At 47.9% G+C, this 20,991-nt stretch overlaps 1 long non-coding RNA gene across 1 annotated transcript in view; it reads left to right on the forward strand.

The window, feature by feature from the left end:
* Window positions 1–695: 695 nt before the first annotated feature.
* Window positions 696–20,991, forward strand: part of LOC142491127 (uncharacterized) — a 28,777-nt gene continuing 8,481 nt past the window's right edge. Inside the window, exons 1-2 of the long non-coding RNA XR_012800293.1 lie at window positions 696–842; window positions 2,176–2,228. This is a non-coding gene — a long non-coding RNA (uncharacterized LOC142491127). The remainder of the gene's footprint in view (window positions 843–2,175; window positions 2,229–20,991) is intronic.

The raw sequence follows: 20,991 nt of genomic DNA on the forward strand, positions 1-20,991 counted from the left end.
AAGCTGATTTGAGGGACTCCGGTAAATTGCTCCAGCAGTGTGGTGATCGGTGGAAGACGGAAGAGCAACCGGATTCTTTATTGAACTTGGGACTATAAGCAGGTTTCTGGAGACGGATGTAAGGAGATAAGTGCTGTGAACAGTGGAGGTGAGAAGCCTGCTCAGATAATTGGGTAACTTGTTCAGAAAGTACTTAAAGGTAAGAAAGGGAAGATGTACATTATGTCTGGACTCAATGGATAGCCAACCTAGTTCAGTTAACATGTCACAATGATGGGTGTTGAAGTTACATAGTAAGACAAAACGGCATATTGAGTTGTGAAGAATGTAAGTTAAGGTTGCTGAGGTGAGTTTGGATTACTGTACCATACGTTATATCCACATAGTCAATTATTGGCATTAGCATCTGCTGTGCAATGCGCTTTCTGACCAATGGGCTTAGGCAGGATTTATTTCTATAAAGTATACCCAGCTCAGAATAGATTTTGGATGTTTGTTCTGTCAATATGCAAACCAAATGTTACATTGGAGTCAAGCCACATATCCAAATATTTAAAGCTTGTAACTGTGGCAAGATTAGTGTTAAAGCTGGTTCTAATCAGTAGCTTTGTCATGGGAAGCTTACAAAAGGTTGCCAAGTCCCAAACACCATAGTTACTGTTTTGTCAGTGTGTAAAAACATTTGGTTTCGGGTGATTCAACCTTTGAACAATCAGATTGCAGCATATTTTCACGGTCAGAGAGGCTGGGACCGCATGCATGTAAGACAATAACAACCGCTTACATATGCAGAGAAGGTGTCTTACAAACTGTTGGCAGGTCATTTACAAAGACAGAAACAAGTAAGTGTCCCAGAACAGAGTATTAGGGGACCGCACACGTCATTTCCATGAAGCCTTTGTAAAATCTAGGAATATTGCACCAGTCAACTGGCCATGTTCCATTCTACACTGGATCTCACTGTAAATGTTTACGAGGGTTGTTACCGTGGAATGATTTGGTCGGAAACCAGATTGGAATTCACTAAGAAATGTTGACGTTTTATAAAAGTTGCTTAGTTGGGAATTACTGCTTTGTCCATGACTTTGGATAATAGAGGTAGATCTGTAATTTGAGACAATGTCACCACATTTGAAGACAGGGATAACACTGTGGACTAAATATGAATTAATGAGCACAGCGAGGAGGGGTCACTGATACACGAGAGCGCTTAGTCTGGGTTTCCAGATTAACGTCACGTTGTGTCATGATAATAAGGAAGAAGCACACCGCACAAAGTATTCATTCAATGTGTTGGCAGTGGCTGAATGATCAGACAAAATCACATCATCATTTTTGATCATGCAAGGTTCTTGATGGCTACAGGACTCAGAAAATATTATTGATGACCTTCCAGAAATTTGCAGGATTTGATGTGTTTTGATAAAAATTGTCAGAGTAGTAATGTGATTTTACAAGTCTAGTTTGCCTTGTGCATGTATTCCGCAGGGCTCTATAATGATTGTGGAAGCTCTAAAATGGTTAAGAGAACATATGGCAACATAAGGTTGAAGCCGTATGAAATATCTGCAAGATCACTCTGCCACTGAAGCAATTACGGAGAGACCCAGATCTTCACTTTAGCGTAGACACATAGAAGTGTAAGTGACACTATTCTGGATGTGATTAGTCTTGTCTCTGCAATGGAGACCCCTGATTTATTCATTGATTGAGCACATTGCATTCTCCAGAGCAGGGCAGCCTCTGTAGCAGAACTGGGATATCTCAGGTTTAACACATATTCTGCTGCCAACTTCATTGCATCATGACAACAATCAAGAATATCTGTAAAGCGCATAAAAAAACTGAAGTTCACCCTTCACTGACAGAGGTGTTATACCACAGCAGTGTGGCTCAATACTAGGAAATTACATAAAAAAAAGCAGTGGGACGCTGCATAAAGTGAGATACTAACTGATTCTGCCATCAGTCAAATACACTTTAACATGCTTGTTGCTTTTGTGTCCAGAAGGGATGTGAAATATTGTTCTGTATTCTGCTATTCTTCAAACAAATGTCAACAAGCTAGTTAGTGTCCTTCACAGATCTGAGTCAGTAAGTATCTTACTACATTTGGTGCACCCTACGTTTTCATGCTTTCTTCTCCCAGAACAACATGTCCCTTCTTCATTGCAGGAAACGGGGCTATAAAGACCATGACAGTTCTGCTCTGGGCCCCACTGCTTCAGGTGAACTACAAATAATTTGTAAAAGAAAGAAAGAGGGGGGGGGGGGTTCCTGCTGTTCTCAGGGCTGTGGAACAGTTTTACATTGAAACGCTATGCATTATTGCAATCTTAATCCCATGTCATCCTGAGATTGCAATCCAGATTTCAAAGCTGTTTTCTCATTTTAACCGCAGAGCATTCTGGTTCTCAGTAGTCCGTCATTTCTATGTCAAACTGGCAATTGTAGAGCTAGGACTGGACTGGACTCTATCATGGGGGCTTTGAGGTAGGTTGGCAATACTGCAGGAGCATTCTTATGTCTTACAGATGTAGCATGAATTATTACTTCTGTTAATGTGATGTGTTGCGTTAACACTACCATGTTATTAACACAAAATGAAAACAATGGTAATGCGTGCATTATCTCCTGAACGCACACTTTGTTTTTGTGTTATCTCTGTGCTTCTAACGCGCTAACAAGGTTAATAACCCCTGTTACATCTGTACAATCTGCCTGGGAACATGGAGAAGGATGGTCTGATTTGGGACTGAGCTTGGGCTCCTTAAAGCTGCTGGAGCAAAGCACAAGGGAAATGTACAGTGGCATTCGATGCCATAGATCAGTGGTTAACAATCTTTTTAAAGTGGGCACCAAAAAGTATTTATTTTGCCTGTGGACCCCCTTTTATTTATTCTGTTCACAAATAAAGATGTCAAAGGGTTGAGGAGTCGAAACTCCCCAAAAATCTGCTTTAAAAAAAAAGGAATTCCAGATAGCAGACTATATTATTTGGGTTATCCATGCAGGCAAACAGCCATTTTTTCTATGCCAATATTACTGACCCCCTCTCTCTGTCTATTTGTCACTCAATATACTCCCTTTTCTTTTGTCGCTTTCTGTATCTCCCAGTGTGTATATTCTTATGTCAATCTGAGACCACTTGTATGTCTCCTGATCACCCCAGGGAGAGACTAGCCTCTAATGTTGGGAAACACTACTATAGACAATTTGGCTCTGTGGCCATATGATCATAAGATTCCCCTTCGCTGAACAAAAGAGAAAGCCCTTCTGTTCCAGTGAGATTGCCCTCTAAGGTCCACAGCAGCTGCCAGAACAACAGACTTTCACATGCAGTTCCACAAATGTGTGTGCCATCTATTGAGCCATTTCTGGAAAGGCAGTAAAGGGTAAATACCTGCGCAGGGATTGCATTAGGCGTAGGCTTGCCCAAGCTTCTAGAGCACATTACCACGTATGGAACTGCACTGGTGCATCAAGCTCATAACACAGCAGAACTAAGGCCTAGGACATAGTAAGCGCTTAGGTGCTGCTGCTCGCTCTTGCTTGCTGCCGCTCGCTCTACCAGGAGCTTTTTGCTGTCCTGGCAGAGGAGACAGCACGCGCGCTTGGGAGGCGGGTATCACTGTGTGTGTGTCACTTGGTAGCTGTCAGTGTGTGTGTGTGTCAGTTTGAAGTGATCTGTGTGTTTGTGTGTCACTGGGAAAACTGTGTGTGTGTGTGTGTATATGTGTGTATATTATATAATATTTTAAAATTTAAAAAAAAAGACATGTTGTGAGAATAAATTATTTATTAACATTGTGCAACTTTGATAAATATATTCACGCACACATGCACACACCACACACACACATGCACACACACACACACACACACACATCACACACCACACAGACACACACATATACATATGCACATGCACACACACACACATGCATGCACACACACACACACACACACACACACACACACCACACACCACACAGACATACACACACACACATACATACACAGACATACATACACACACACACACACACACACACATGCACACACACATCACACACCACACAGACATACACACACATGCACACGCACACATACACACACATATACATACACAGATGCACACACACACATCACACACCACACAGACATACACACACACACACACACATACATACACAGACATACATACACACACACACACAGACATACACACACATGCACACGCACACACATGCACACACACATACACATACATGCACACACACACACATACACACACACACACACACACACATGCACACATACACACACATCACACACAACACAGACATACACACACACATACACACACACACATACACACACATACATACACACCTCTGTGCAGCCTCTGTCGGGCCGGCTGCAGACCCATTGGATGGGAGCGGTCACGTGACCGCTCCTCCGCTTCCCCGATCGGCAAATTTCAATCTTGCCGGTCTCTGGGAAGTTTCTCAGCCTCCGCACGCATCAGCAAGCATGCGGAGGGAGAAACTATAGCCGCGCTGATTACAGATGCAGGGGCTTTGTACATCTGTTCAGCGCGGCTCAGCCCGGCTCAGCGACGCTGAGTGCACTATGTCCTGGGCCTAAGGCAGAGAAGATTCACTCTAGCAGACTGTGTGACCGTGTAAAGAGTTGAAGGAAACATTGTGTAGAAATTGTGAATGAAATAGAATTGTAGACATTGTGTAACTTGTAGGAACTGTACCTGGTCCTATATCACAGACGAGCGACCAGATTCACTTGACCGCATTAGCAGTTTTGTTTGCCGCACTGACATTGAGGTGATGTGGTAGAGATGGTAACTGGCACAGTTTAATGAATCTGCACGGTGGTCCTGTACCAGTAACCGCTCATATATATGCGCCTGAAAGGTGCTTTACGACTTGGCACCACTTAGTAAATATGATGTTGTGAGAGCATTTGACCTCTTTTGGGACAAGTGCAATAAAAAACATTGTTTTTCTGACAGGCAAATCTACAAAGAAATATGGTTTTCCCCACTTTGCCAATACAGGTGGTCCTTAAATGAGCTTCTTCTCAGATCCAGAGCACGACAGAAGCTGAGATGGCACAGCAATGGTCTACAGCAGGAGCTAATTCCCTTCAGCAGACATCTCCATTTCTTTAGGCCATTAACGTAGTAGTACAGCAATAAGGAACTCAAGGGGAGCAGTTAGCATCAAGTAACTGGAGCTATGCGTCACTCCGCTTTTATCTAAACCTTCCACCTCATTAGGCAGCATGGCATTGAATGTGAACCTAACGCCTTATGACCTTATCACCTCTTAAGATCACACTGAAGAATTGGCTCTAAAGAGGTTAATATTTATGTGAAGGAGTCACCGGTGGTGATCAGCTCACACTTGTAACAGCAGGGAACACGAAGCTGTAGTGTGCTAGACAGTTTCACTTGAACACTCAAACCCAGATGTACGGTAGCGTTCAGATTCTCTGCATAGATGCTAGTGAGTTTCAGGGCGTGAAAAGGTTAAAAGATTTTTAGGATACATTTTTCTACATAGGTCTGGCGATATCAGTTCGAGTCACACAAGCCACAGGACATTGCCTCTCTCATGGGCAAACACCAGGGAAGCTATGGGGTAAATGGAGCAAAGCTCTGCAAGGAATTGGGTTGATGGAGTAATACTCTTCAAGGCACACTATCTGGGAAGGAATTGATGTGCTGCAGGAGGCCGTAACAGAGAGGGAATCCACTTAGCAAGTTCCATGCAGGCCTCTTTAGCAGGGAAATAAGTAATGGAGTAATGCTCTGCAGGTCTCACTAGCAAGCAAGGGGCCGTGTGGAGCAATTCTCTGTGGGTATCCACAGCTCAGAAGTATCTCATTCAGCAAAGCACTGCAGGTCTCCATAGCAGAGAAGGGACTAATGGAGCAATGCACTGTCAGTTTCCAAAACAAAGATAAGGCTAATGAAGTGATGCTCTATGTGTCCCCATAGCAGGGTATACTGAAGCCATGTTCTGAATGACTCCAGCGCAGGGAACATGTTAAAGGTGAATGGATCAGAGAACACTATTTAATGATGTGAATAGGTCTATATGTGTGCGTCTGAATCTATATGTTTATCAGTGTATGCCTGATTGTACTCCTGTGTTTGCATGCAAGCACTTGTCACATGTACATATTGTATTTGTGTATGCCTGTGTGTTTCAGATTGTTGTGATGTTACACCTGCGCATGGGAATATCCTCATTTCTCTCATTACGGATACATCTTTTCATCTGTGTCATCACTTGCAGCAAATGAGTCCAGATTATGAAGGGCAGTTCTGGCTTCGCAGATCCATTTCCCATACACCTCATTTCTGGTACTGCATTTTTCCCTAGGGAAAAATGTATTTTAGGGGGGTGAGGATATAAAACCAGAAGCGATTTTCCTGCCACTTTATAATGCGGTGGCAGGTGGTCACTTTAGCTTGTGTTTGAATGTGTGTGACTATCGTGCAGCTGCTCTAGTCTCGTGAGCTGTGAATCAGAGGGTAGGGCTTCTCCCCCCCACTCTTTAACAGATCCAATTATACCCAAATAAACACCCCCCTACTCGCTTCACATGCAATAGGAGTGTGGGACCCAAGACATTAAGTCACATCTGTGTGTGTGATGGAATGGGTGGGGTTTGGTGTTCGTGTGAACTTGGGTCAAAGACATTGTGTGTGTGCATGTGTGAGCTTCACAGTGAGGTGGTCATATTGGGTGTATGTGCATGCTTGTGTGTGTTTTATGGGTGACGTTACATGGTGTTTGTTTGTGATGGAATTCAAAAGCATCCAGGCCAATATTTCAAAGTGGTGAAGTCTCTTGATACCGTTGGTCTTCTTTAATAAATATTTTATTTATTTTTATTTATAAAATGTTTTACCAGGAAGTAATACATTGAGAGTTACCTCTCGTTTTCAAGTATGTCCTGGACATAGTTAATATTACAAATAATACATGGTTACAAATACATGGAACAAGGCAACCTCTTCTGGCGCTGAGGCAAACATGTAGAGGGATATGCTTGAAACTTCTTCTATTGGACTAGGACCTCAGGAAAAAAAGAGAAAAAGAAAAAACATGCAGGAAGCCTGCAATGGTGTATTACCCAAGGGATAACAATAGAGTTAATAGAAGGAGCAATTTATTATAAAGTTAAAAATAACCATGGATATGCAAGGTTAAACAAACATGATTAAAAAGCATTGAATTAAATGAATCAGTGCATTAGCACTGGATGGTGGTAAGGATAAGTGCCTAAGCACTACCCAAACTTTGAACTTGAAGCTTGGTCCAAGATATCTTCGTTTGCTCCGGCGGCAAAGACCACTAAAACCAGTGCTTATTACCTATTCACATCTGGTGAGTAGGTTTTCAATTTTAACCAGGCGGAGCAAACGAAGATATCTTGGACCAAGCTTCAAGTTCAAAGTTTGGGTAGTGCTTAGGCACTTATCCTTACCACCATCCAGTGCTAATGCACTGATTCATTTAATTCATTTAATTCAATGCTTTTTAATCATGTTTGTTTAACCTTGCATATCCATGGTTATTTTTAACTTTATAATAAATTTCTCCTTATATTAACTCTATTGTTATCCCTTGGGTAATACACCATTGCAGGCTTCCTGCATGTTTTTTCTTTTTCTCTTTTTTTCCTGAGGTCCTAGTCCAATAGAAGAAGTTTCAAGCATATCCCTCTACATCCTTGCCTCAGCGCCAGAAGAGGTTGCCTTGTTCCACGAATCCAATTCTGGGTGAAAGATACCAGAACAATCTCCTCAGGCAGCTCCAGGACTACCACTTGGACAATTGTATCAAAGGTCATCTTTATTTTGGTTTTTTGCATAAGCGCTGATTGTACACCTATTTTTTCACCTATTAATGGTTACAAATACAGTTACATAAATGAACAGGGTATACATTATATACAATACATTGCATGCACAGTTAGAGAAGATGTATATTATAGGCGTACAGTATGTAACAGTTACAGACCAGATTAAAATGTGAGACAGCCTTAGTTTTGAAAGAACTTAAACTGGTGGTGGCTGTGAGAGTCTCTGGTAGGTTGTTCCAGTTTTGGGGTGCACGGTAAGAAATATATCACCATATTACGGAAAAGGTAATGAGGAATTGGACTTGGAATACCATTTCCACCAGCTAATATCACCCTTGAGACCTTACAGGGCATTGGGACTGTAATTCTTAATTCTGAACCAGGGCTGAAACTGAACTCAGCCCGTCACGGAATGAGATACTGGTTACACAGGGGCATACAAAACCAGAGCAATGATAAATGTAAATATGAACAGAAATACACTTAATTAAAAAAAAAAAGGGGGGGGGGGGAGAGTTCCTGCTCCAGAGAGCTTACAATAGTTCAGACAAACAGATACAGTAGGATTAAATGTATGTACATATTGTTTAACACTGCAAGAGCACAAAAGCAGAAAGGCTGCTGAGAGGCCGGTTAATATGTTCAGCTATAGTGAAAGAGGTGCATGATATACTGTATACTGTTTTATAACAGCCAGCTCCTGAGTGCTTTAGTGCGTTGAGACTCAGGAATTGGGGGAAAACAGCCATAATCTCTACTCTCTGATTAGATTAATATATAGCATGCTTCTCCAGCACTGAAGTGGTTAATAAATTCCCCATAACCCCCCCCCCCCTCCCTCCACCTGCTGTTTGCAGCCATAAAAGGCAGGCAGTTGGCTGAGGATGGAGCCTCTAGACATAGTAACAGGGGCAGACAGAGGCGAGCAAGGAACTTCTTAGCAATCCATTATTAACAAGAGTGCAGTTGCTCTCACCACTTACTATTCGGACACTGGAATGAACTATGATCCTATAGGAGACCACAACAAACTGGATACATGTAAACATTTATTACTGGAAACATTCAGGTCCTGCAGCACTTCACACAGAGATTGAAAGAAGCTGCAGGGAGGGATTTCCTATTGTCTAGGTGTGTGTGTGTGTGTCTCATATGGCAGGGCTGTGTGCATCAGCGTGTGTGCTCGCACCTTGCAAGACCTGTTATGTGTATAAATCGAGGCTGTGTCAGGGCAGCACGTGTGGGCAGAGGAGTGCTGGGTGGTGAAGTGCACTGTCACTGCCCGCTGTGTGAATAACACTGGGAGAGAACATCCCCATGCGTCTGAGTGAAGGAGTGTGTGGGTGAGGGAAGGGGGGGGGGAGGGAAGGAAAGGGGGGGTGGGTGAGGGAAGGGAGGGAAGAGGGTTTGGTGAGGATGGGGTAATAATTCCGTGAAGGACATTACATCCCAAGCAAGCTCTCTCCCCCCCCCCCCCACCTCCCTACGAACGCTGCGTATCTCTTCAGACATTGTATCAGGCCCGCCGTATAGAGCCGCGCAGTAAAGATGAGTTATGCGCCTGTGACAGGCTGCGAGATCTGATGATGGAAATGTTAATGGCCGCTCGCTGCCTTGCTTTATGGCCGCTGTAATACAGACTTCAATCATAAAAAGCATCGCCCTACATTTTAATGGCCCTCATCATCCTCTCTCCTCTGCCTATATCCCACAGATAAATCACGCCCAGCACTGCAAATGAACAGCCCGTCTGCGGACGCCACACTCCGGCTTCTGATTGGCTGCGGGCGAGCTACGCCATGGGGAAGGGGTGGGAGGGAGCGCAGCTTTTGCGTTCTCTGCTCTTGGTTCATTGTTGCAATGTCTTCTGGTCCACGTAGTCCAGATTCTCCTCATTCCCTGCTCCAGTCTTAAAGAGGCCTGTCAGGTTTCAAGGTAAACATGAGATGGCAGGAAGCATGTTTGTCCTGCTGAATATTGAGAAGGAATTGTCTCAAAGTGTATTGTATTGTATATCTTTATTTATATAGAGCCATTAATGTACATAGCGCTTCACAGCAGTAATACACGTGACAATCATATAAATAACAAATAATACAAATAACAGAACATGGGAATAAGTGCTTCAGACATAAAAGTAACATTTCGGAAGAGGAGTCCCTGCTCCGAAGAGCTTACAATCTAATTGGCAGATAGGATGAACACAGAGAGAGTAGGAGGGCACTCTGGTAAGTGCGTCTGCAGGGGGCCAAGCTTTATGTATCATGTGTATAGTATTAGCCACGATGCTACTCATATGCTTCTTTAAGCAAGTGTGTCTTAAGGTGGATCTTAAAGGTGGATAGAGAGGGTGCTAGTCTGGTACTGAGGGGAAGGGCATTCCAGAGGTGTGGGTCAGTAAGTGAGAAAGGTTTAAGGCGGGAGAGGGCTTTAGATACAAAAGGGGGTAGAAAGAAGACATCCTTGAGCAGAACGCAAGAGTCGGGATGGTGCATAGCGAGAAATTAAGGCCTCGACCAGGCAGGGAACGGGCACGCTGGCGATTCGCGGCCGGCTAGGCACGTGCTCGCCTTGGGGCGCGGCCAGGACGTCACAGAGCTGGTTCGCCCTCATTGGGCGAACCGCTCACGTGACGGGCTTGCGAGCAGCAAATTCAAATTTGCTTGCTCTGAGCGCCAAGCTCAGCGCCACCCTTGACGAGGCTTAAGGCTGAGATGTAGGGAGGAGCAGAAGAGTGTAAAGCTTTAAAAGCGAGGAGGAGAATTGAGTGCGAGATGTGGGATTTGATTGGAAGCCAGGAGAGTGATTTGAGCAAGGGAGACGCTGAGACAGATATAGGAAAGTGTAGAGTGATTCTGACAGCAGCATTTAGGATAGATTGTAGGGATGAGGCAGGAAGGCCGGACAGCAGGAGGTTACAGTAATCGATACGGGAGAGAATGAGGGCCTGAGTCAGAGTTTTAGCAGCCGAGCAGCAGAGGAACGGGCGTATCTTTGTAATATTGTGGAGGAAAAAGCAACAGGTTTTAGATATGTTTTGAATGTGAGGGAGGAGTCGATTGTGACCACTAGGCAGCGAGCTTGGGCTACTGGGTGGATGATAGTACTTCCAACAGTAACGTGTGTAACGGTTCGACCCCTACCCAATCTCATATGGGCCCCCAGGTCTGGAAACTGCCCCCCGTTACATGTCAGTGTCGTGTGGTGCACCTGCTGGCTCACAGGACTCCTGAGTCTCCCGCTTGTTGGTAGTGGGGATTTCACCATGACAGGCATGTGAGGTAGTGCTGAGTTCTACTCACAGTTGGTACAGCGCCTCCATCCCTTCCAGATCCCCACGATAGCAGGGAGGAGTCTCTGGAAGAGAACTCCTGGGTGCATCTTCTTCCTGATTAACTCCAGTCTCAGGCAAGAAGGGTCTTTGAATCAAAGGCATCTTTATTGTCATCATACATGGCAGACTGCCCATCATAGCGGCCGGTACATCCTCATAGTTGCACACCTCAAGGAAGTTCCCTCCTGACTCTGTAATAGAGACAGGAATATCTCTGCCACCTCTCCCCTAAGGGAGGGCTACCAACTGTGCCAGAGCCCTGACACAGTGTGGAGTCAGCTTGTCACTCTGCAACTACTGACACTTGAGCTGCACAGACTCACAGCTCTTGCACCAGACACTTGCACTGTCTGGATCTGATCTGACACACTAACTTTAGGAAGTGATGCGTATTATATAGCTTCAGAAAGACCCACCTCTGTGTCACTGTCAGTGGACACAGAGCATGCTGTCACTTCCTTTGCTTCACTCTACACATCACAGGGGTTGAGGGCAAACCTCCATGATGACTTCTGGCAAACCTACATGATGACTTCTGGCAAACCTGCCCTCTTAACAGGAATTACTGCACAGAATGAGAAAGGCATGTAACCCAATTTTAGACGGGGCTACAATCTCCCCCTGGTGGAATCCAACGACCCCGCTTGGACCTAAATTTGCGGAACCTTCCTTTAAATGGCAACTGCAAAACACAAAACAAGAATATCAATACAGGAATACATTTTCCCACACTATACATAATCAACATAAGGCATTATGGCATCCAGCATTACACTTTATTGACTACTCCTTAGGAGAATCTAAACCTCAGTAATAATGTCTGGGATCAGGCTTCTTTATCTCCCTCCCATTAGCATCAAGCACTGATATGCTATAGCATCTAGGCGGCCCATTCTCTGGCCTGTACTCCATCTTGTGCATATAAATGTTGCGCCCAACACTCCAGATTCTCATGAGGTAACAAATTCTAGCCTCTGTTCTATGCTCCACATGACTAGACTTAGACTTGATATAGTCCTCCACGGCCTCCCTTAACCAAGCATCCCTATTGTCCTCTATTTCCTGCATAAGAGGTTCTGGGACGTAGGGGTATTCTAATCCATGGGACCGCTTATAGCGCGCAACTATGGCTCTTTCAGCCCTGCTGATTCTAATCAGTTTCTTATTGCCTGCTTTGCCTGGCAGGACCCAAGATAGTGGCTCTTCAGGGGCAATTACCTCATACAGTATAGAGGATCCCGTGGGGTTGACTAGTCCCTTCTGTATTTCGTACCACCGTCTGACTAACTCTTCCTGGCGTTCCTCCTCAGAGTATTTGCCCACATCCCACCAGTGATCAACCACATCTCCTCTCATTAATATGAATCGAGTGTGGTCTAGCCAGGCTTCATATCCTTCAAACATGGGAGCCCACCACTTGGTGCTCTGCTCCACAGCCTGCTCCTTTACTGCCATGGTTGTCTCACTCTCCTCAGTCTCTCCCCCAGAAGAGACACCTGATGTATTAGTTGACCTAGAGGCTGACCCATAACGCTTAGACCTACCCCTCACAGTAGTATCAGAACCGGTAGGATTCATTCTCTGGGATATCCTAGCAGGAATCATCTCCCTCCCCGACCCCTCATCAGAAGTAAAGCATTCACCCCAGTCCATAGCTGACCCAGTCCTTTCTTCAGACATGTCCCGTGACTCCCCAGACCACCCTTGGCTAGATTGGGACCCAGAGGAAGACGTGACAGGGGCAGGGATTTGGGCAGTGGCCTTGGGCAGAGGAAAGGGGGAAGTGTTCTTACGCTAGGGGATTATGATCTGCAATTTGGCGATGCCCCGGCCGGTAGCAATGCTGGGCAGATCAGGCTCATCCGTCTTCTGGCTTCCCGACTCTTCACGGCTTGCCAGTATCTGTCCATATCTTCTCTGGACAGGCTGGTGCTGATCATCGGTGGCGACGGCTGCTTCCGGTCGGCTCCGTTGCGGCCACCGGAAGTGATGTCATCGGTCTCGCGGGATGAGGCGCCATCTTGGGTGGGGTCCCCCACCGGAACCTCTACCTCCATTTCGACGTCCAGTGCCGGATACAGAAGGTCACTCCTCAGCTCCGCTTGGGCCTTGGTCGGGCCTTTCTCCTCAGCCGCCTCCATCGGAGCCTGTGGGAGGTAAGAGGGTATCTCACCACTCCGCTGGCTTGCGATGGGGTCCTCTTCTCCCGACACGCTGGGAATCGCCACGGCCGTGGGACTCGTCCGCTGCTCCGGCCGCACCAGCGCAGGTTGTCGGGGGATGTCGAGGCTCAGCTCCTCAGGATCACCGGTAAGTCGCTTGTCTTTGCTTTCAGCGCCGCTGTAGTGGCCCGCCGGTAGGCGCATCACGACCGACGTAGGACTTCCTTGCTCATCGTCCAATGAGGCAGACTCCGATGCCGGTAAGGGTACCTCCGCAGGGGACCGACAGCGAGGTTCCAGGTTCTCGCTGCGGTTGCAGGCCCCAGTTCCACTCCTCTCGGGTACCATCATGAGGAGCGATCCCACCTCTCTGGGATCGATCTTCTCCTGCTTCACTCTGGGCGAGGCTCCAGCCGTCAGCGTGGCTGTCTCTCCTCCCGCCTCCGCGGCGTGCCCAGGCACGAACGACTCCACGGCCCACAAGTAGTGTATGCCGCATTGCGGGCATCTTGCCGTGGTGCTGGCTTCTCTGCCCGGCAGCCGGCACTGCATGCACAGGCACCGCAGTACCTCTCTTCCACCCGCCTTCACCACCAGGAAGCCTCCTGGCAGTTGGTAGGGGTGTACGTCGGTATTGTCCATGGCACAATTGGTAGTGGTGTTTAGCAAGGGAGACACACAGCAAAGCAGTCTCTCTTGTTCACCAGCTCCTTGCAACTGAGGGACAGGAAGCGCACATCCAGCTCCTCCCTCAGTCAGCTCCGTTCGCCATTGGCAGATGCAAGGACTCCTCCCTCTGGTGGAGATTAGAGGAGGGTCCCACAGCTGCACATCATGACCCAGAATCGGCTCTGAGCCGGTCACAGTCCAGGAGGGCGCGGCCACAGCTTTCGCGCCACTTCCCCCATCTGGGTGGGGTTCTTTCTTTCGCGCCTCTCCCGGCCAACTTCTTGCAAAAGTCTTTTCTGCACCCAGCCCACGCGGTCTCCCAGGGAAGCGGGAGCCGCCATTTTGGATCATGCTGCAATCCACATTAGCAGCAGGGGTTACTTGCTTAGTGATCACCGTCTGGCAATCAGATACTCCATTATTTCCGCACATAATTACGATGTCCTCGCAACTTTCCTCCAGGGTGGCACCCCGGGAACCTAGGCACGACAAGAACGGCGCAGCCACTGCTTTAGCGCCACTCCACAGCAAACTAGCAAAAGTCACTTCTGTAGTTTGTTCCTCTGTGATACACACACCCCGTGCGCTTTCTCCATCAGGCGCAAGCCGCCATCTTGAACACCTTTACTTGCGATCGATATCTTTTCACTTCTGCTGTAATCGCACAAGGTGCTCCTCTCTGCTGGGCAGCCGCCATTTCGATGCAATAAAGTATGCCAGTGCACCTCTACATGTATCTCATGTGTGTCTCTCTCATGTATGCACTACCTCAGGTTAGGCTAACTCTCTGTATGCTGTACACTATATTCTCCAGTATGTGCTCTGTGGTTACTGGCTAGAGTACTCTGGCTTCTTCCATGCAGTACTAGGGCGTCACCTACTGTTGGCTACACCTAGCGCAGACCCTCCCAGGAGTTCCTGACCCGCGTTAACCAGGCTACCCCTTAAGGCATCCTACGACTAGCTGCCTCAAGGTGACTAGAACAGCTATAGCCCTGTCTCCAGATCTACCTTATTCTATATAGGGCCCTAGGGTGTGCTTTGCGAGCAGACATCCCACCCCTGACTACCCCTAGGCTCCCTTCCATTCCACAGCACTTCCTGGCAGCATACATTCCCTGTTTCCTAGTCAGCCTAGCAAAAGCCTGTCCTGATGACTCTCAGCAGCGCCTCCAAAAATGTAACGGTTCGACCCCTACCCAATCTCATATGGGCCCCTAGGTCTGGAAACTGCCCCCCGTTACATGTCAGTGTCGTGTGGTGCACCTGCTGGCTCACAGGACTCCTGAGTCTCCCGCTTGTTGGTAGTGGGGATTTCACCATGACAGGCGTGTGAGGTAGTGCTGAGTTCTACTTACAGTTGGTACAGCGCCTCCATCCCTTCCAGATCCCCACGATAGCAGGGAGGAGTCTCTGGAAGAGAACTTCTGGATGCATCTTCTTCCTGATTAACTCCAGTCTCAGGCAAGAAGGGTCTTTGAATCAAATGCATCTTTATTGTCATCATACATGGCAGACTGCCCATCATAGCGGCCTGTACTCAGCCGCACATCCTCATAGTTGCACACCTCAAGGAAGTTCCCTCCTGACTCTGTAATAGACAGGAATATCTCTGCCACCTCTCCCCTAAGGAAGGGCTACCAACTGTGCCAGAGCCCTGACACAGTGTGGAGTCAGCTTGTCACTCTGCAACTACTGACACTTGAGCTGCACAGACTCACAGCTCTTGCACCAGACACTTGCACTGTCCGGATCTGATCTGACACACTAACTTTAGGAAGTGATGCGTATTATATAGCTTCAGAAAGACCCACCTCTGTGTCACTGTCAGTGGACACAGAGCATGCTGTCACTTCCTTTGCTTCACTCTACACATCACAGGGGTTGAGGGCAAACCTCCATGATGACTTCTGGCAAACCTGCCCTCTTAACAGGAATTACTACACAGAATGAGAAAGGCATGTAACCCAATTTTACACAGGGCTACACGTGGAAGGAGGTAATAGTGCCAGGTTTGGGAGGAAGTATGAGGAGCTCTGTTTTTGCCATGTTAAGTTTAAGTCGCTGTGCGTGACTGATACGTTTTCATGAGGTAACCCTCCCCAATCACAAGAGCAGAGACACAAAAATGTGCCCAAAGATCTTTATTTTAAAATGGAAATAAACCAGAACTATGTACAAATATGTGCACGAGTGAATGCAAATTCTAAAACAGACTAAAGGAAACAAATATAGAAAATAAATGAGTACACAATATAAAATAAATGTTAAAAATACATTGATTTCTGCGTAATCTGCACATTTTAACCGTTGATTGTCAGATGGGCAGAAAATCATTGCAGGACCAGTGGCATATTAGGACCTCAAGATGCCCAGACAGCCAGAACAAACCTTCTATCCTCCCATCACCCTTACCCTACCCGACTCTGACTCCTTCAGCCATTGAGACGCCAATATCACACGTCTTTACATTGTATCGCTGGCCCTCCCAGCACTGAAGCTTTGGCAAGTATGTGGAGTGAAAATACACCATGGGATATGATTGAACTTAAGAAACCTGTCGCATCTGTGTATGCAGGCAACAAAATTAGATGGTAAGCTCTTTGGAACAGGGACTCATTGTGCCTGCAAAATTCTATGCACAGTGCTGTGTACAGAGGGTGATAAATAGTAATATTGTATACCCAAATTCCATTTCTAGGTTGGGCTAGTGCAACACATCCACATATAAATAGAGCTCAATATTGGGGAGGAAGGCTAAAAGTGGCTCTAAGTGTGTGGTACTTTATACTTTTACATGCAAACATACATCAGACCTTGTACCTTGAGTGGAATTTATATACATACACTCTCAAAGACTTGTAGCCGGTACAGTCATGGACAGAGGGGGGTGGTCTCTGAAAAGCTTGCCTGGTGTAAGTATGCACATCCTCATTGACAGACAAATGTTCTGTATTCTCCCATGGGAATTGCCATGGAGTTTGGTTAAGCAGAAGTTTGCATTTAAGGAGAACAGTAAAATATCAAGTAGGGTGTAAGATTTTAGGACACATAGGGAATATGGGTACAGTAGGTGGGACTCATATTCCTTATGCACCATCATTTCTTTCTTTCTTCACTTGTTTGTGGAACCAGGCTGATGTGTTCTCTGTAACTACAAGCCGGGCCGGCTGGGAGTTTTGTGGGGCTCGGTGCCTGGGCATTTACGGAGCCTCATACCTTGTTCGGTGCAGCATCTCCTCTTCCAACGACGCAGCGTCATGACGTTGTGCCATCATGTGATGTCGCAGTGCCAGGTGGCGTAACGTTGCCATGACAATGAGATGCTGCAGGAGAAGATGCTGCCAGACAAGGTAAGAGACAATTGCATAGGCCCTGCGCTCTCCACCGGCAAACCGTTTCATTGTTGTGGGAAAGAGCGCTGGGCTTTGACATAAAAATCATAGGCTAGATGTTGAGCTGCACAACCTGTCTGCTTCTACTGACCCCATGGTCCTGCCTGCTTCTACTGACCCCAGGGCTCTGTCTGCTTGTACTGACCCCATGGTTCTTCCTGCTTGTACTGACCCCATGGTTCTGCCTGCTTGTACTGACCCAATGGCCATGCCTGCTTGTACTGATCCCATGGTTCTGCCTGCTTGTACTGACCCCATGGTCCTGCCTGCTTGTACTGACCCAATGGTCCTGCCTGCTTCTACTGACCCCAGGGTCCTGCCTGCTTGTACTGACCCCATGGTTCTTCCTGCTTGTACTGACCCCATGGTTCTGCCTGCTTGTACTGACCCAATGGCCATGCCTGCTTGTACTGATCCCATGGTTCTGCCTGCTTGTACTGACCCCACAGGTCCTGCCTGCTTGTACTGACCCAATGGCACTGCCTGCTTGTACTGATCCCATGGTTCTGCCTGCTTGTACTGACCCAATGGCCCTGCCTGCTTGTACTGACCCCATGGTTCTGCCTGCTTGTACTGACCCCATGGTTCTGCCTGCTTGTACTGATCCCATGGTCCTGCCTGTTTGTACTGACCCAATGGTTCTGCCTGCTTGTACTGATCCCATGGCCCTGACTGCTTGTACTGATCCCATGGTCCTGCCTGCTTGTACTGATCCCATGGCCCTGCCTGCTTGTACTGACCCCATGGTTCTGCCTGCTTGTACTGATCCCATGGTCCTGCCTGCTTGTACTGATCCCATGGTCCTGCCTGCTTGTACTGACCCCATGACCATGCCTGCTTGTACTGACCCCATGGTTTTGCCTGCTTGTACTAATCCCATGGTTCTGTTGCTTGTACTGACCCCATGGTTCTGCCTGCTTGTACTGACCCCATAGTCCTGCCTGCTTGTACTGACCCCATGGTCCTGCCTGTTTGTACTGACCCCACGGTTCTGCCTGCTTGTACTGACCCCACAGTCCTGCCTGCTTATACTGTTCCCATGGTTCTGCCTGCTTGTACTGACCCCATGACCCTGACTGCTTGTACTGACCCCATGGTCCTGCCTGCTTGTACTGACCCCATGTCCCTGACTGCTTGTACTGACCCCATGTCCCTGCCTGCTTGTACTGACCCCATGGTCCTGCCTGCTTGTACTGATCCCATGGCCCTGCCTGCTTGTACTGACCCCATGTCCCTGACTGCTTGTACTGACCCCATGGCCCTGCCTGCTTGTACTGATCCCATGGTCCTGCCTGCTTGTACTGACCCCATGTCCCTGACTGCTTGTACTGACCCCATGTCCCTGCCTGCTTGTACTGACCCCATGGTCCTGCCTGCTTGTACTGACCCCATGTCCCTGACTGCTTGTACTGACCCCATGTCCCTGCCTGCTTGTACTGACCCCATGGTCCTGCCTGCTTGTACTGATCCCATGGCCCTGCCTGCTTGTACTGACCCCATGGCCCTGCCTGCTTGTACTGACCCCATGTCCCTGACTGCTTGTACTGACCCCATGTCCCTGCCTGCTTGTACTGATCCCATGGCCCTGACTGCTTGTACTGACCCCATGTCCCTGACTGCTTGTACTGACCCCATGTCCCTGCCTGCTTGTACTGACCCCATGGTCCTGCCTGCTTGTACTGATCCCATGGCCCTGACTGCTTGTACTGACCCCATGGCCCTGCCTGCTTGTACAGACCCCATGTCCCTGCCTGCTTGTAATGACCCCATGGTCCTGCCTGCTTGTACTGACCCCATGGTCCTGCCTGCTTGTACTGACCCCATGGTCCTGCCTGCTTGTACTGATCCCATGGCTCTGCCTGCTTGTACTGATCCCATGGCTCTGCCTGCTTGTACTGACCCCTTGGTCCTGCCTGCTTGTACTGACCCCATGGTCCTGCCTGCTTCTACTGACCCCAGGGTCCTGCCTGCTTGTACTGACCCCATGGTCCTGCCTGCTTCTACTGACCCCATGGTCCTGCCTGCTTGTACTGATCCCATGGCTCTGCCTGCTTGTACTGATCCCATGGCTCTGCCTGCTTGTACTGACCCCTTGGTCCTGCCTGCTTGTACTGACCCCATGGTCCTGCCTGCTTGTACTGACCCCGATGTCCCTGCCTGCTTGTACTGACCCCATGGTCCTGCCTGCTTGTACTGATCCCATGGCCCTGCCTGCTTGTACTGACCCCATGTCCCTGCCTGCTTGTAATGACCCCATGGTCCTGCCTGCTTGTACTGACCCCATGGTCCTGCCTGCTTGTACTGACCCCGATGTCCCTGACTGCTTGTACTGATCCCATGGCTCTGCCTGCTTGTACTGATCCCTTGGTCCTGCCTGCTTGTACTGACCCCATGGTCCTGCCTGCTTGTACTGACCCCATGGTCCTGCCTGCTTGTACTGACCCCATGGTCCTGCCTGCTTGTACTGATCCCATGGCTCTGCCTGCTTGTACTGACCCCGATGTCCCTGACTGCTTGTACTGACCCCATGGTCCTGCCTGCTTGTACTGACCCCATGGTCCTGCCTGCTTGTACTGACCCCATGGTCCTGCCTGCTTGTACTGACCCCATGGTCCTGCCTGCTTGTACTGACCCCATGGTCCTGACTGCTTGTACTGACCCCATGGTCCTGCCTGCTTGTACTGACCCCATGGTCGTGCCTGCTTGTACTGATCCCATGGTCCTGCCTGCTTGTACTGACCCCATGGTCGTGCCTGCTTGTACTGATCCCATGGTCCTGCCTGCTTGTACTGATCCCATGTCCCTGCCTGCTTGTACTGACCCCATGACCCTGCCTGCTTGTACTGACCCCATGGTCCTGCCTGCTTGTACTGACCCCATGGTCCTGACTGCTTGTACTGACCCCATGGTCCTGCCTGCTTGTACTGACCCCATGGTACTGCCTGCTTGTACTGACCCCATGTCCCTGACTGCTTGTACTGACCCCATGGTCCTGCCTGCTTGTACTGACCCCGATGTCCCTGACTGCTTGTACTGACCCCATGGTCCTGCCTGCTTGTACTGACCCCATGTCCCTGACTGCATGGAAGTACGGTAGGAGTATTGTGCTGCTGTGTTCTAACCACTTTCTTTTAATCAAGCAATATATGGAAGAGTCCTCTTTGTTCACTGTAGTCTCCCATTGCCCCGTGCTACTTTGCTGTACTGTTATTTTTATCTATACCTTATTCCTGTCAGTATTCCAAATATTTGTAGTTTCTAATCTGATATATCAAATCACGTGCCGCTTCCCTTTCATGCCAGAGACACAATCCCACTCACCTTGATGTCAGAGACGCCTGCAATGTATTCCCCTGCAATGGGTTGCAGGCCTCGGTAACGGAGAATAACAGTCGTAACCTTCTCATACGCTAAATAAGGACATTATTATCTATTAAGAAAATAAAGCAGATCAATGTTACGGCAATTGTGCATTGGTTATTTTGCATTATACACAACTCCATGCATGGTTTTTTTGTAATGACTGCCGGGC

Source organism: Ascaphus truei, chromosome 3 (assembly GCF_040206685.1).
Source record: "Ascaphus truei isolate aAscTru1 chromosome 3, aAscTru1.hap1, whole genome shotgun sequence".
In the NCBI taxonomy this organism is placed as follows: Eukaryota; Metazoa; Chordata; class Amphibia; order Anura; family Ascaphidae; genus Ascaphus; species Ascaphus truei.